Source organism: Falco biarmicus, chromosome 5 (genome assembly GCF_023638135.1).
Source record: "Falco biarmicus isolate bFalBia1 chromosome 5, bFalBia1.pri, whole genome shotgun sequence".
In the NCBI taxonomy this organism is placed as follows: Eukaryota; Metazoa; Chordata; class Aves; order Falconiformes; family Falconidae; genus Falco; species Falco biarmicus.
In genome coordinates this window covers 86,511,512-86,527,176 of record NC_079292.1, presented here as the reverse complement: position 1 = coordinate 86,527,176, position 15,665 = coordinate 86,511,512, and the positions used below count along the sequence as shown (strand labels likewise).

At 42.6% G+C, this 15,665-nt stretch overlaps 1 protein-coding gene across 7 annotated transcripts in view; it reads left to right on the top strand.

The window, feature by feature from the left end:
• Positions 1 to 15,665, top strand: part of ZBTB20 (zinc finger and BTB domain containing 20) — a 519,609-nt gene that overhangs the window by 318,648 nt on the left and 185,296 nt on the right. For 6 of the 7 annotated variants that reach the window (XM_056341444.1, XM_056341443.1, XM_056341442.1 and 3 more), the window contains one exon: positions 6,124 to 6,224. The exons of the other annotated variant lie outside the window; for it this stretch is intronic. The gene's annotated coding sequence lies outside the window, so the exon portion shown is untranslated. The remainder of the gene's footprint in view (positions 1 to 6,123; positions 6,225 to 15,665) is intronic. 7 annotated transcript variants of the gene reach the window in all.

Genomic DNA, 15,665 nt, shown 5'->3' with positions numbered 1-15,665 from the left:
TCGCAAGGCATAATGGGGCACATTTGCAACTCTGTCCCCAGTGTTTTAAAAACGTGACTGACTTTATCGTCAGTGACAGCTGTGTGTGCTTTGAGAAACCTCCCCGCCCCCAGCCCCCAGTGCTGCACAGTGAAGTTGGGGGTTCATAGTGTCGCGTTCGTTTCTGTGCCTCTTGTGTTGATTCTCTAACAGCTCTAAAGTTGTCTTTTGATTAAGCGAGTCGGCGTTGCGAGATGCAAGGGGTCTCCAAAACGGAGGCAGGCAGACCTTCAGCCTCACGGGCTGTTCCCACCTCAGTGCAGACATTGAACTTGTGCTACCGGTGACAATCGCGTGCCTAAAGCCCCATGCAGAGAATTTGGAGGTTGCCTGCAAGGCTTTCCACTAAGCAGCTCTTTAAATCCAGCTACCTTTCCTTCCCTGGAGGGATGAGAGGATTTGTCCCCAAATAACAGTGGCACAAAAGTGCTGAGGGGATCTTGGGTTTCAGGCTTCCTTCAGTCCACATCCCTGTTGGTTCTGGTGGCTGTAAGGAAGATGCTTTCTTTGAGCGCTGAAATTGATGAAGCAGGAAAAATCCAGACTTGTCGTCCGTTCATATTTTACCTCTATTAATAAGTAATTAATTAAAAAAGAAGCTGATGTTCCCATGATGGGCCGCTAAATATATGCAAGTGAAACTATTGGCATTAAAAAGAGATTTGACTGCAGTTGAGCAGTTATTTATATTATACTAAATCATATAGGCCCCAGTTGAGATGAGCAATCTATTGTGTCAAGCTCTGTACAGACACACTGTAGGAGATGCGTCTAACCCCGACGAGCCCAGAGACAAAAGTGTGGACAGAGAGACAACCTCAAAGACATGAAACAATAACTCACCTTGGTTGCAAAGGCAAGGGCTGAACCGAGAAGGGAACGCAGATCCCCTGCCTCCTTGCTCTTTTTTCGTTGACAGCCAGTCGACTCAGTTCAGCCCTTAGATTTAGAACTGGGTGAAACTGTTGAGTCAAGTGTTTTATTTGCTAAAACCTGCTTGCCTCAGATATGAGTTAGCCAGAACTATGCAAAAAATAAATAAACGAGGAAAAAATTCAAAAGAAAAGTTCTGGAAAGAGAAAAGGTATTGTTTTGATACTTCTAAACAAGGTTCCTGTTTTTGTTTTGAAAGAAAGTAAAATGTAATTTCAATGTATCAAACACAAACAAAAACCTAGCCCATTTTGTTAAACACCTAGGTGGGTTTTGGTTTTGGTTTTGTTTTTTTTTTTCTTCTCCGTGTTTTCAGTTTGGTCAACTAGCCAAATAAATCAGTTATTTACACAACTGTAATTCTAATGAGAATGTTGGACCCTGGGGACTTTGGCTATATCTTTCAATACAGTACAGATTTATAATACCAAGTATTCTGCGTGGTTCTCCATATACAATAGCGAGCAGTCCAGTGCACTGGGGAGATGAGGGCACTGGGGAAGACCCAGTGCCTTTTAGCTCTTAACATTTTTATTTTCAGTTGTAGTAGTATTTTGGAGGGTATTGCTTACAAGATAAATTTTGCATTTATTTGAGCAACTCACAAATGGGATTCACTGCAAAGCTATCATTAAAGGGAAATAAAGCAGAAGAAGGAACAAAAGATACATTCTTAGCAAAGTCTGACATGTAGACGTTTTCAGAGAACCTTGTCGCCACAGGAAAAATGCCATCTTTTCACTCAACACAACCCCCAAAAATCCTGAAAAAAGACACAGGTAAGTACAGGGGCTGTTCTTACAGTGCTGCGACTCAAACGCTGTTCAACTGTATTGTTGTCTATCTCTAGTGTTCCTACCTTACCAGCAATTTAGTCATTTCTATGTGATCATTCCTATCTTGAAGCGGTTTCGTCTCGCTCCAGTTCAAAACCACAGTGCCCATTTTCTGTGAGTGACTTCTGGGGGGGGGCTGCTCTGGCATCAGGTATTCCTGATGTGGTCCTTGCTCATGTAGGTGTTGCCGCTCCTTGGAGGTAGCTGGTAGGGACGGAAGGAGTCACTTTAAGTTTGTCTGTATGTTGCTTTTCCTTTTCTCATTCTAACCTGCTTAGTTCTAACCCTCTAACTAATATCATTGAGTGTTTTCTCAATTTATATATGTCCATGAGAATTAAACCCATGAGCTTATTGAACCCTGTAACCTTGTTAGAGAAGCGCTTACAGCGCTTACAGGGTGCGGTGCTTTCTTCCCAGCACCGTCAGTGAGCTATTCCTTCTGCTCCTTTCTTGCAGGAGAGCCCCATGGCCTGAGCTCTGAGAGCCCGAGCACTCCCCCACTCGCTCTGCAGTGCCTCAGCCTGCGGTTTGGTGCTCGTGCTGCTCCCTCCAGGTGACGTTCTCTGCCACGTGCAGGGACGATGCTGCTTGTGGCTCTGCCCCAGCCCCAGTTGCAAGGCTCGGGTGTACATCCCAGATGACCTCGCTGTGATGAAACAGACTTCTTCCTACAAACCTAAGTGGCCTGCTGAGTTAGTGGTGGAGAAAGATGCCTGTAGGATTGCTAGGTCTTGACTGCTAAGTCCTTGAAGATTAGGACCAAGCTTTGCAGTGGAGAACTCTTCAGCATTCACTTCCCTTGACTGAAGAATCGTAACTGTAGAATCACTAATGCCAGCCTTGGTTGGAGAGTCTAGCTGCAGAAGGACATCCAAATAGGGAGCCATGGATAAAATGTAAGAAATAAGACTTGTCCGAGCCCTCTCTGACTCCTAACAGGTACTCTTTGATGAGATTAGCTTTGTGCACATTTTTGGAAATTTCTTTTGACATCTGTGAAGGCTTCCTATCACTTTGTCCTTACCTCCAGAAGTCTGGGGCACTGCCAGACAAAGCGAGGGTCTGTTCCAGGCTGTCAGGTTTCTTTCTCCCTTCCATTACCTCACAGCTACCCCATGTAATATTATCTGGTGTTGGGTGCCCTAGGGTTCAAAGTGGAACTGTAGTAGGAAAAAAGGGTAGATAAGATGGGTGGGGCCGGAGACTTGACTAGGGGAGCTGAGGGTCACTGTAGCATGCAGGAGGCACGGGCAAACATTTTTGCTGAGTACATACGCGTGTAGGGAGTAGAGAGGTGCCTTCATTAGTTTTCATTTCTTCTGTTGCATTTGGGCAGTCCTAGTACTCAACCCTAACGCTCAGAATATTCCCATGAGATTACTTGGTGCCTGTGAGACTTGCAGCCCCGAGACGAGAGGTGCAGGCTGTTGCCGCCAGTGCCCTGGTGTAGAAAATTGTGGAGAAGTGAAATTTTTACCTCTGGTGATTGCTGTTTTCTTTGTGTGCTGACTGCTACTGTACCAAGCGAAGGTTTGTCTAGACCAGAGCTCAGGGTTACTTATTATCCTCATAATCCATTTCCTTTTGTCGACAGCAGTGGCTTATGTGGGCAGGTCAGGAGGGAATGCTCACATCACGGGTAACATCTTTTCTATGATCTTCATTAAGCTTTGGACCATTAGCTTAAGATGCGTGATTATTTTGTTTGTTCGAACAGCAAGACAAGCAGAGTCTCCTCTGAGTGTTTCTTTCAAGCAAACCAGCATGACTGAAAACTGGGAGCTTGCCAGAAAACGTTACGTGAAATAGTAGTGGCAGGTTCATCTTAGTGTGGGCGGAGAGAGATCTGTACCCTCGATTTTACTACTTCAGACATGCAGTGTCCATATGCCATAGTTGAGCTGGTTTTTGGATGGAGTTTGAAGGCTACTACTTGACGTACTTTGTGCAAACACTGTGTGAGTGCTGTAGATATATGGTCTTACGGATATGAGTATCAGCTGTTGTTGCAGTCCCAACACACAGCATCAATATTCAGTATGCTATAGATGGTCCCGTTTTTCTCCTTTATTTTTAGTGTTAGTAGACCGAGCCAAATACTAAAAGGGGGGTGGGGGGTGGGTCACGTGATTAAATTAATACCATTAATTATTTAGAAACAATCAAAGGAAATACAAGACATCTGGCTTTAAGCCCAAACAACTCATGGCACTGCTGTTGCCTTGTAACCTCATCAGCTCTTAGTCCAGTCATCTCTCTTCTTTCATTATGGACACAGGAGATGCTCCCCCCCCTCCCCCCCCGGCTTCTTTCCTGCCTTATTTCTGGCAACTTGGAACACAGATCGTAAGACTGGACTACGGAGTTGTCTGGTTTTGTGTGTATAAACTCTGATTAGTTCTGTGATGAAAAGGCACCCCCCCCTCCCTGCCCCCCCATCCCCATGGTATACAATAGCGTTTGATTAGCAGTGCACCGCAGCCATGAGTTGCGTTTTTCTCTTCATCCATGTGTTGGGAACTAGCTGCTGTAGGAGGGAAAGACACTGCTGTTCCTGCGGTGCTGAAAGTCGTTAAACACGTGTGTTACAGCGGGCTGCATGCAACGTGCAGCAGGAGACGGTTCCTGCCCTGACGTGTGGGCAGCCGACCTAGGCAGGAAGGCTGGAGGAGAAATGGCATCGCGGAGCGTGGAAGCGCTTTGCCCGTGATTGTGCAAGAGGGCTGTGGCAGACCCGGTCCGCTGACCCTGGCTCTAACCTTCCCCTGGCTGAGGCCAGTGGTCCGATCCTTTGTAGCCGTGGCCAGGTATTTTCCATTGGAATGATGTTTTATGGTGGAAACTCTTCTTTTTGAAATAAAGATTTTCCTTGGGCATAAATTTTACCCAAGAGAAGTCAAAACAATTATTTCCTAACTGCTGATTCTGGAAGGCTCTTTACTCCCCGCACACACACACCGCACCCCCGCCCCCCATCCCTTCTTTTTCTAGCTAGTTGATGGAAAAATTCCGTTTTGGTTACCTGAGAAGTGCATTTTTGTGGAAACACCTTCTCATGTGGACAAAAGACCCACTAGGCTGGTCTTTTTATTCCATCTCAGGAATAGGACATTTGGGGGCCCCTTCCCCTCCAAGTGCTTACATTTTCATGATAAGGTAGTTCCATTTTCTCTTCAGCTCAGTCTTTGTTAGTATAGATGATTTAATACAACCTAATCATGCAGTTCTCATCATCTGTAGGTAAATCGGTATATATATACAACTTTCTGAAATGTTTTTACATTTATTGGGGCTAAACAAAGTTTCTCGCTGATCATTAGAATTGCACTTTTCTGTGCACTGGTGAATGTGGACCCATTTTGATTACTAGCAGATGTATTGAAGTCATTCTCATTACGTCTACGTCAGTGGAGAGGCACAGACTTTCATTTTCTTCCTTTAATCCGAAAAGTGTAGTTTTGCTGGCTATTCTCTTAATGGCTGCTGAGAGTTTCTTTGAAGAACTCTTATTTTATGGAAAAGCATTGAGGTTTCTGCACAGTAGGGATCTCTGGACAGTCTTTACCTACTCTTGACTACTGTTTTGAAGATGCCCATCCCCAATTATCTGTGAAAAAGTATTGAAATACGCTTCCTTAGTTCTGAAGAGCTTACTTTATAGACTACTGCTCTCTATTATTTGTAGTATTCCATAGCCTATACTTGTCCTCAGAGAATGAAGGCATCAGTTGAACATATTGGGTGTGATTTTTCAAAGTATGCAGTTATCCACATTTGGTTCCCAGTGCATTTGATGTGTGTTAACACTACCTTCAACAAAGGCAGAGTTAGGCCCATGCAGAAGGCTTTAAAAACAAAAAAATGAAGCCCGCCTCTTGCACCCTGGGCTATTTGCAGGCAAGAACATATGTTCTAAGTGCTTCTGCTGCTTTGCGGGGTGTTTGTTGGAGGGGCTTCGGCTGCTCTCTGATTAATGGTGTAGTTCATTTTGATGCTATGATAGATTTGTTTCTTTTGTCTCTCTAAATGTATCATATGTTTTCAAAGTATTGTATTTCTTGGAACTAAAGTTAAACAAAACCTCTCGATATCCAATAAACTAAAAAACCCTCTTAGATTAAGCTGTTCCAAGGTTTTGTTTTACTTGTCTCCTTATACTGAAGCCAGCAGACTTTATTTTGTTGTCCTCAAATGTAGTCATTATATACAGTTTGTTGTTTATGTAAAACTTATATTTTTCTTTTCCTTTCTCTCCTCTCCCTTTACTTTGCCTTTCCCTAACATCTACGTTGCGTGTTGACGGCAAGAGCAGCAGTGGTTGGCAGTTTTCCTCAACTTTGCAAGAGAGAGAGAGATTTGGTTGGAATGAAACCTTGCTCTCCGTACAGCCTGCTTGAGATGCAGCATTGAAAGGTATAATCTCATTTTCTGTCTTGAAACCAAAGCTGAAAACCACAAACAGGTAGAAATCTTGGTGCCAAACCACCTGTTGATTCATAGCCGAAAAGCCCTTGGCAATACATTTCTCACTGTATCCAGCTGGAGCGGCTGCATGGCTGATACCCACAGTATCTGCCTGTACCTGCATGTTTGGTAAAGAGGCTAATTAATTTGAGAAGTTTTGGATTGACATTTAGGTAGAGTAGGGCAAATAACTTTCTGATCCTAGCCTTGCTTTTTGCCTAGAGTAGCACACATCACTCATATAACTTGGTTCAGCATTGAAAATACCAATCCTGAAGTCCCATGCTGTGCATTATAGAGCAAAATGAGATTTGTTGAAACAGCTGTGTGTGGAGAGGCCGTATCTGCAATAGCATAATATCCTGGAGGTCAGAATTGAGGTGGACGGATAAAACCGTGAAGATAAAAGTTGCAAAACACCCCACTAGTACATCAATACTTAATCTTTTGAGAGTATTACAATTCAGAAAAATCACTTGAAATCAAGTTAAAATGCTGTTCTTGAACTGCTAAACATATGCTTCCTGTGACATGTGCATTACAGACACAGCCACCGTGTGCTAATATGGCATTAAAATTTTGGACTCCACCCACAAAAATTAATAACATTCTCGAAATAAGAGTGATGTAGGATGCTGACACATTTAAGTCCATATGTTCTTGGGCATGTGTCCTCCAGTGCATGAGAGAACTAGAAATCCCAGGTATTTTTCTTATTTCCTGTAAAGCCACGCTGGGAAAGGAGGAGAGCGTAAGTGATGGCAGGCTGGCCGGCTTTGGCCCATGGATAGCTGTACAGTAGACCCATATTTTATATTTTTACATGCCCTTATCTGTTCTTTCCTGTTAGTGGTACTAGTTGACTTCCATGGACTTGCATGAGCATAATTCAGAACAGATTTGGGCCACGCTATTGATGTTTGTGCGGACTGCTTGATGTTTGTGAAACAATGATTTCCTGTGGATCTGTAGCATTGTCCAGTGTTGTACAGTGCTTTCATATGTATATATGACTGGTTAAAACGCAAAAAGTATTTTGAAACAACATGACAAGGAACAGTAAAAGCTGCACAGTAACTGAGCTATACTTGGCTGCCCATATAATGTCCAATTAATGTGGTTACTGCACTCTGAAGCCTTTCCAAGGCTGAATAAGACATGCTGTGGCCTGGTAAAAGACACAGTTTTTTCCCAAATCTTCTAAAGATTTCCATTACAGATGCTACAATGACATGAGGACGCTGTAATCTGTATCTTTAGTAGCAGTAACAATGTGTGAAGTATATCCCCAAAATCTGAAGGTGTGAATTCTAAGCCATCAGCGAGCTGTGTGTGAGAATTCCATACAGTAAAACCTAATTCTGTGCTGAAGAGGAACACTGTGAACTCCCAGCATAAAATAAAAGATGTTCTGCTCTCTACTGCACTTTCTTGAGCCAAACTTGGGAACTAAAAGCCAAGCGAGGTTCTTTCATCACCAGTCATAAAGATGCTGTAAGTCAGATTGTCCCCTCAGGCTATATTTTGACAATGTAGTAAATTGAGCTTTGGGAACTTTCTACCAGACCGAGAACTCTGTCACCTCAAAATGCAAAGCATGGATCCATTATAAATTCATTCTTCTGATGCAGTTTTTAAAATATATTTTGATGTGTTGACTTTTACCAGCAAGTTCCATGCCTTATCTGCTATCTTTTGTTCCGTGCTGCTAACATTAACATATATAAGGGCTGGCAGAAATATGATCTCATGCCCTCACATGATCCAGAAGAAATTTTTACTGTGGAGTAACCCATTAGTGCAGTCTGTTAATGTCGTTAATAATCAAGCGCCATCAACTCCGTTACTCCCCTGCATCTTGTTGTCTTCCTGTTCTCCCCTTTGTACTCAAGTCTACACTGGAAGGTGGCAGAGGCATCAGGAAGAGCAGAATTTGATCTGTGTTCCGAACGGGATCAGAAAATGTGTTGGATTTTGTACATGTGTATCAACACTTCCAATTTGGTGAGCTGTGTTGAGAAGAGTGGAAAAAAGCTGAGTCTTCTTTCTTGCACGAAAAAAAGCCAGAGTGGTACAGGAAAAGTACATGGGCAAATTCCTTTTTGCCTGAACTCTAGAGAAGCTCATGAACAGGCAAAGCTGCAGAGTTTTGATCTGAGGACGAGTTTGGCCAGTATTAAAATTTCTCTAAAATTCTTATTGTTTTCTTCTGCCCTCCTCCCCTTTGCTTTTCTGTGTTGCGTGATGGATGTATCATGCCCAGATTTTGCAATTGTAGCTTTGTGTTTAAAAGCCACATAGACACAATGAATGTCTTACTAAATTACATTTCAGAATTCTTCCAGGGAGTTTGTATTTTGGAAGGACAGAGCTACTTGCAAAATCTTCAATTTCAGAAAAGTTGTGCATTTGAATCTATGTGTTTTCCTTGATTTTGGTGGGCCAAGACGATTCTCAATCTGATGATCTTGGTCTCCTGGAAAGAATAGAGGAAGAGGAGGGAAGAACTTCACAGTGAGGTTGCTGATACTGCTATGTTTAAAGCCTATTGTTTCCTGGAGGTTTGCAAAGTTTTCTATTTGTTTTCCTTCTCTCTCTGACCTAATTAATTTTACGGGATATCCCCAAGGACATAATTTATATGACAAATGAATTACATTAAAAGTTGCTGTCATGGTAAGAACCCCCTTGTTTATGGTAAATTTAATATGTTTCTCTGTGTTCTTTCACTCTATAAATAGTGATCTACCCGTGAATAGTTCGGTGTGTTTTATTTTCCAGAAAATTTTGGGTGCATAGTGACTTATTGTCATTATTAAAAATACTAAAAAATATAAATGAGAAAGGAGAAACATTATTGTAATTTAGCTGTGGTTAGCAAAAAGCTTCTGAATGGTGCTAGCTGAGAGGTAGGGCTCTTTCTGTTGACTTTTTCTTCTTCAGAAACAGATTTATGTAGAAAAGGGTCAAATAATAACTAATATACAAGTCTGCTCACCAGTTCTCAGCTTACTGTAAAATAAAAACATTAGCTCTCCAGACGGGAGCTGTAGGAAGGAAAAGCACGTACCATTTCATTGCTGCGTTCAGGACTGTCCCATCTGCAGCCTTCGTGTTAGTGAAGCTGTTTAACCCCTTGAAGCCCACGGATCTTTGTCCTATATTTTCATGCAGCCTTTTTTTTTGTATCCCCGCAACCTACTGACTCCAGGAAGGTAATACACACATTCAAACGTTTACCCTCGTCTTCCAAGGCTGCACACGCTTTCCTGAAGGATTAAAGAGCCACGAAGGATAATTGCCGCTCCTGGTAAAAGCAGTAGGCGTTTTGTTAATAACGAAAGCAGGAGCAAGCTCACTGTAATTTTGGGCCAAAATACAAGTTTGGAATTTATTTGGATTCCAAAATTTTCCAGTAGCATTGCAGCTAGGTGCTTACTCCTGAGGTTGAATAGTGACACTGAGTTTCCTTTTCCAGAGAGCGAAATGCAGAAAGTTGCTTAAATGAGGACAAAGCAAAGTACATGCTTCTTTAACGATTTTTGTTTTGACTAGATGGAATAATCCAAGGAAGGGAACTTCTTTTGTAAAAACTTACTAAATGGAGGAAAACATCCCAGCATTAGTTCAGCAGAATATCCCAGCCAGTGCTTCAAGTTAAGCTTGTGCTGCAGCGCTGTGCTGACGTGGAGCGCCTGTGCCCTGGCAGCGGCTTTTTGCCCCGTCGGTGGCCAGGTCCCAGCGGCTCTCCCACACCCTGAGCTGCATTTGGGGAGGATCTTTCCTTAACTGCCAGGAGCTGCCGAGCTGGTAAATTCGCCTCAGGGGATGATAGCAGGGAAAGGGTGTTGTGCAGCGAACTTATTTTGAAGCACTAGATGCACTTTTTTTAGTTTTCTATTTCCATCCTGTGTTCCCGGCTTTTCTAAAGGACTCCTAAGTAATTTCAAAATTAAATCACTTCACTAGCAGTTCTGTGGCCCTCATAAATATGATGAAGCCTGACTCTCTGTCACTTTTTCTTGAGGTGCTTAACAGTCTTACGGCATTTAAAAAAAATCTTCTGTCTACGTCAAGACAGCATATTTCTTTAGTTAAAGATTAAGGTTCAGAAGCAAATATAAAATAGTTATTTATGTTAGGTCTGCACTAACTCTGACTTTTTTTTTTTTTTGAGATGGTATATTATTTTCCTTTCTTTAGAGGGATTATAGAGAACACGGTGCTGTCCCACAGTCCCCAGCTTCAATTTTAAAATGGATCAAGTTCAGGTTCTGACATACTTGGCAGAGTACCATCATTTTTTCTACCCCTCCCTCAATCTGGGCCATAATTGCGGATATCCTGTGGACCGCAGCCCAGAGACTGCCAGTCCTGGGAGCATACGGAAGGGAAGAGATGATGGTAATAGCTTTGTAGCTTGACCTGACATTTGCATTGTTTCTCAGTCGCTAAGTGTGATGAGGAGAGCAGAGGGTTTGGCATGAACTGTAAGAAACTGGTCATGATTTGCAGAGGCAATCTCCCCTACCTGACTCAGATGTTATTACAAGGTGCTGTTTGCACTTAAAGAAAAAATAAGACAAACAAGGGGTATTTGGACTAAGGAGAAAGCAAGCAAATAGATAGAGTCATACACTAGGTAATTCCACTGCTTACAGTGAAGTTGCACTGGGGATAGATATTAACCCCATAAAATCCCTGGGTCACAGACAGCCTTATGACAGACCCTGATAGCTTTGTGGAGACAGATTATGTCAAGCCCTCAAATTTGGAAATGTAGCAATTCCTCTGTAGTAAGATTGCAAATGAACACCCATTCGGAGATTGCCAACATTATCACAGTTTGTCAGGGTGATCTCACAGCCCACAAAGCGCCGTAAGAGATTGCTTTACAAGTTCTGAAAGATTAGAGCGTTGAAGTATGTGACACCGGAATGAAGCTTTGATGCCTGGCTTTGTCAGTCAGCCAGACAAATAAATAATATCCAGTGTTTTTATTAGTGTAAAGTCTAACAGGTAATGGAAATGTATAGAGAAACACTTTCTTGTCACCGCTACGTGCAGCACGGAAATGTAGGCTAAACGAAAATGGGATGTGTTAATGTCAAATCCTTCGAACAGGCAGTTGTATACCTGCATGGGTCAGTAACTGCAGTGCAGCACTTACTGCTGTTTCAGCAGGTAGTAGTTTAAAGCATTAGCATTATTGCACGGCTAAATGAAACAGCAAAAATAATTTGGCGGTCTCGGGTTTCGGTCATCTAGTGAAGCGTGAAAACATGTATTCTAGTAAATTAAGGATAGAGTTTTGGCCAGGAAGGAGCAAAGGGCCTAGACTGTAGAAAGCAAGGGTCCCTCTCTTGGCTTGGGAGAGCAAGCAATGCAGGTGTGCAGTTAGGAAGTGGCATGGAAGTAAGAGTAGAAGAGTAGAAGATCCAGCATTTCTTCCCTAGCAGGAGCTGTGTAAAAGCTTTTGGGTAATATGCTGTGCTCAGAGTTTTGTTACGAGTTTCAGGTACTTAGAAACTTAAGAGATCGACGTAGGACTAATCTGTAAGCATGAAATGGGTGTTTGGGACTTTCTGTAATACCTGAACTTTCCAGGGTACCTTTTTCCACATTCCTTTGGCATTCATCCCAAATTTCCACGAAGGATACGTGGTCTGAAAAACATTTGTGGAGCCTCAAATGAGAGCCATTCGCACTGGTAAAGAGTTCCAAAGAAGGCAAATTTGTCAGTCTTTGTGCTTTGATACAAAATACTGGTCTATTTTTATATATACCAGAGTTCCACCAAAGGTTTACCATGGTTCTGATTTATGTCCATTTTCAGCCTTTAAACTTTGTGGAATCAAAGATCTCAGATGCACATTTGTTGCATGCCTTATTTCTTACAGAGCCATGAAGTTGTAGAAATGTAGGATCAGCTGCAAATTTCTGCATCTCTGATCCGTCTGTAGTGAGAAAACCATCATCTGCAGTTCTCTCCTGCCTTGACACCAAATCATAATTTGTCCTTGACCTTGGAGAGCTTTTGCCCCTATTTCTCCATCCTTATGAGCAGCAGGGTACTTACGGGTACCCAAGCATTAGTTAATGATTGCTTATGCAAACCTGGAGAAGCTTGGATAAAAGACCCTGTGTAAGGGCATAGAATTATTATGACTATTATTAACTGAATGCCTAAACCTAGACAATGTATTTGCACATGTAAGTAATTATGATGCACTTCAAGGCATTCTGTTTGTAATGCTTTGTAATGCTTTGCTCTCCATTTCCTACAAATCAAATTACTGAGGGATAGATTTGATTTCCACATCATTTTGAAAATATTTTCTTTTTCTTTTTTTAATTTCCTTTGTATTAATTTTTTTCAAAGTTCAAAACACAACCAACTGTGACTAAATGCATAAAACCAAACAAAAACCCCCTAAAGTATAACAAAATTAAAGACAGCCTAAGATGATATGCAGCAAACAATGTAAATCATACCTAACAAACATGGTTGTAATAATATACCTTATCCATGTCTGATCCACTAATAACAAATACTTATTCAGAGAACAAATAACTCATTCTTCTTCTTAGTGAGAGAGAGAGGCAAGCCCCAAATTCAAATTATATCTTACAGTCTAAACAAATATGAAAAACCTGCCAAATCTTCTTATAGAAATCCCAACAATCTTGTATTTTCTTTGTATCTTTTGGGAATAATGAGATTGGAGGGGGGGTGGGGTGGGTGCAAAAGGCCACTTTTTACTGGGAATGTGAGGTCTGATCCTGTAGCTTTTCCCTGAGAAGTCCTTGCTGCCTTCTGTTGAAAGGTTTCTGTTGCAGATACCGGATTCAGACCAAAACCTGAAGGCATAGTCAGGGGTTGTTTTTAATAATTAGGGATTTTTTTCCCTCTTCCTCATGAGAAGTGTTTTCAGAAGTGTAGAGCTGACAAATTACAAGCGATACCTCCTCTGTTCAGTTTATAAAGATTGCTACAAGAATGAAGACTGTTACTAGAAATTAATGAATGCTTTCCTCTCTGCGTCATGTCAAAATAGGTTTTTCCCATCTTCCCGTTTCCTTTCTGGTTACAGAAATGATTACTGTTTGCTGAACAGGATAGCATCATCCTCCCCGTCCTACACTGCGAGCGTATTGGCATCTCCCCCCGGCCCCTGCACCCTTCCCTGGGGTCAGTGTCCTGGGCCGTGAGTTGCCATCGCTGTGGTAGTTGGCACAAGTCCTTCCCAGCTGGGGGAAAAGGCAGCCGTTGGGGTATCTGGCAAGCCGTGGTACACCTCACGTGCCACACAGCGCTTATTTGTCGTTGGTGACCGGGTCCCAGCTCAGCTGGCAGGGATGCCAGCCTTGCTGCTGGCCCCTGTCAGTGTGAGCACGGTTCTGGCCTCCTTACCTGCTGATGGGAACTCATGGCTAATGATGTTTAAAGAAATTTTGAGAAATATTTGCTTTTTCTTATGTTAAGAGGCTTTGGAGTAGGAAACATTGGTCTGTCTTGTGTCTTTCTGTCGTCCCTGTTGCACGTTGTGCTCATCAATCCTCCCCTGTGGGCTGTGGTCACTGGGGTGAGGGGGTCTCGGTTCTCTGCCGGTCTACGCTGGTGACACCGCTGCTGTTGCAGGGGATCTGTGCTGGGAGGCGTAGCAGGGTGCCTCTGTCTTTTGATTTTACCTTGAGGCCTCTTGTCATTTGGCAGCCCCCTCACCTCCTTGTCTGCTCCTCTCCCACTGCCCCCACACGTCCCCTTAGGTGCTGTCCAACCCAAAATGCCCCCGTGCCACCCCTCCGAGTGGTGGTCCTGCCATGCCTGTGTGGCAGGAGGTGCCACAGGCTGCAGCTGGCAGCAGGGATGGAGGAGGACCCTTGGCCAAAGACCACCGCTTGTGCGGGTGTAGGGCGGACAGCAGTGCTGCGCTCGCGCTGAGTCGTACTGCTGCTGCTGGCTGGTGGCTCCGTGCCCTTTCCCCAGCCTTACACCCTGTCCGTCACAGCCGCTTAGGATATAGACACCAGAGAAAGGAGCAAGCAGCCCAGCAATGATCGATGCCAGAATGACCCAAGTGGTTGATTTGTGTTGGAAACTTTAGGGGGGGTTCTCATATATTCTCAATATCTGTATAAATGTTTAATCATTTTGGAATCCACTGTTCTCCTTGCCTAGCCTGGGAGGTTATGGTAATGAATTTTGCAATTTCCAGGGATGCTTCTTGTCACTACTATTACTTGAAGTTTAAAAAGCACCATTAGCTGAGTCCAGGTTGCTTCTTGCACAGAGCCACAGTCTAGTACATACAGGTAGCGTGTACGTAACGATGACAAATGGGAGGTGGGTAGGGTCACTGGAGTGATGTAAGGTAAGGAAGCATTTTGTGAGCTTCTCACGTTGTATTTTGCATCATGAACTTCAGTTTAAATTCTGTCTACAGCGATTTGCATTTAAAACCAAAGTCACAGGAATTTCTCAACATCATAGCTGAGAAACATGCCTTAAAAATGTGAGGCAAGCATAGCTGATACAGTATCGTGTCCCAGTGTATAAGATCCTAGATTACTGTCACTTAAATCTGTTATTTTGTTGAGGAACCCCTGATTCCACCGACATGATTTCCAGCAAAAATGTTTTCTTCCTAGGCTAAAAAAATGATCCTTATTAGCTGGAATGTAAAATGCAAAAGAGAAATGGCTGTACCAGCTGCAGAAATGGAGGTCCCAGCTTCAGATACACAGCAGTGGACAAACAGCCTTCACTGCTTTCTTAGTACCAGGGGAAAAAAATTAAGGCACTTTGTGTGTATTCTCATTCAGATTCTTATTAAATATCAGATACCAGGACTTTTTTCCTATGCAACTGTATGAAATCCTGACAGGAAAGATGGATTTGGGAAAAGGTAATAGTGTTTATAGCACATGTTCTGAGGGGCTATGGAGGGCAAATTGACTTCTGTGGTAGATGGACTTAGGAAGAAAATGGGGTAAAAGGATAAAAAAATGAGAAATTGATGTGTAGGCAGAAATTCAGTGGTCAGAAATAGATTAGAATTTATCTTATATATTCTTTCTTTTCATAGTAAAGTCATCTGCTTTAGGAAGCAATGTCCTAGGTATTTAACCTGTAGTGTTTTCATAAGAATGCATTTCCATTTCCAAAGAGACAAAGTGCCCGGAACATCGTTTAGGGAATGGAGAGAATATGTATCAGTTACATTGGAGTTGTATATTCTTTGTATTGAAATGAAAATTAATTTTGTGATACTCGTGTCATTCTTTGATTAAGAGACCTGAAGCTTATAGAATTAAGCCTATAGTGCCTGTTACTTAGTTGGGCTCTGCTTTAGTCAAGTTGGCCAAACCATCAGAGAAAAATAGGCT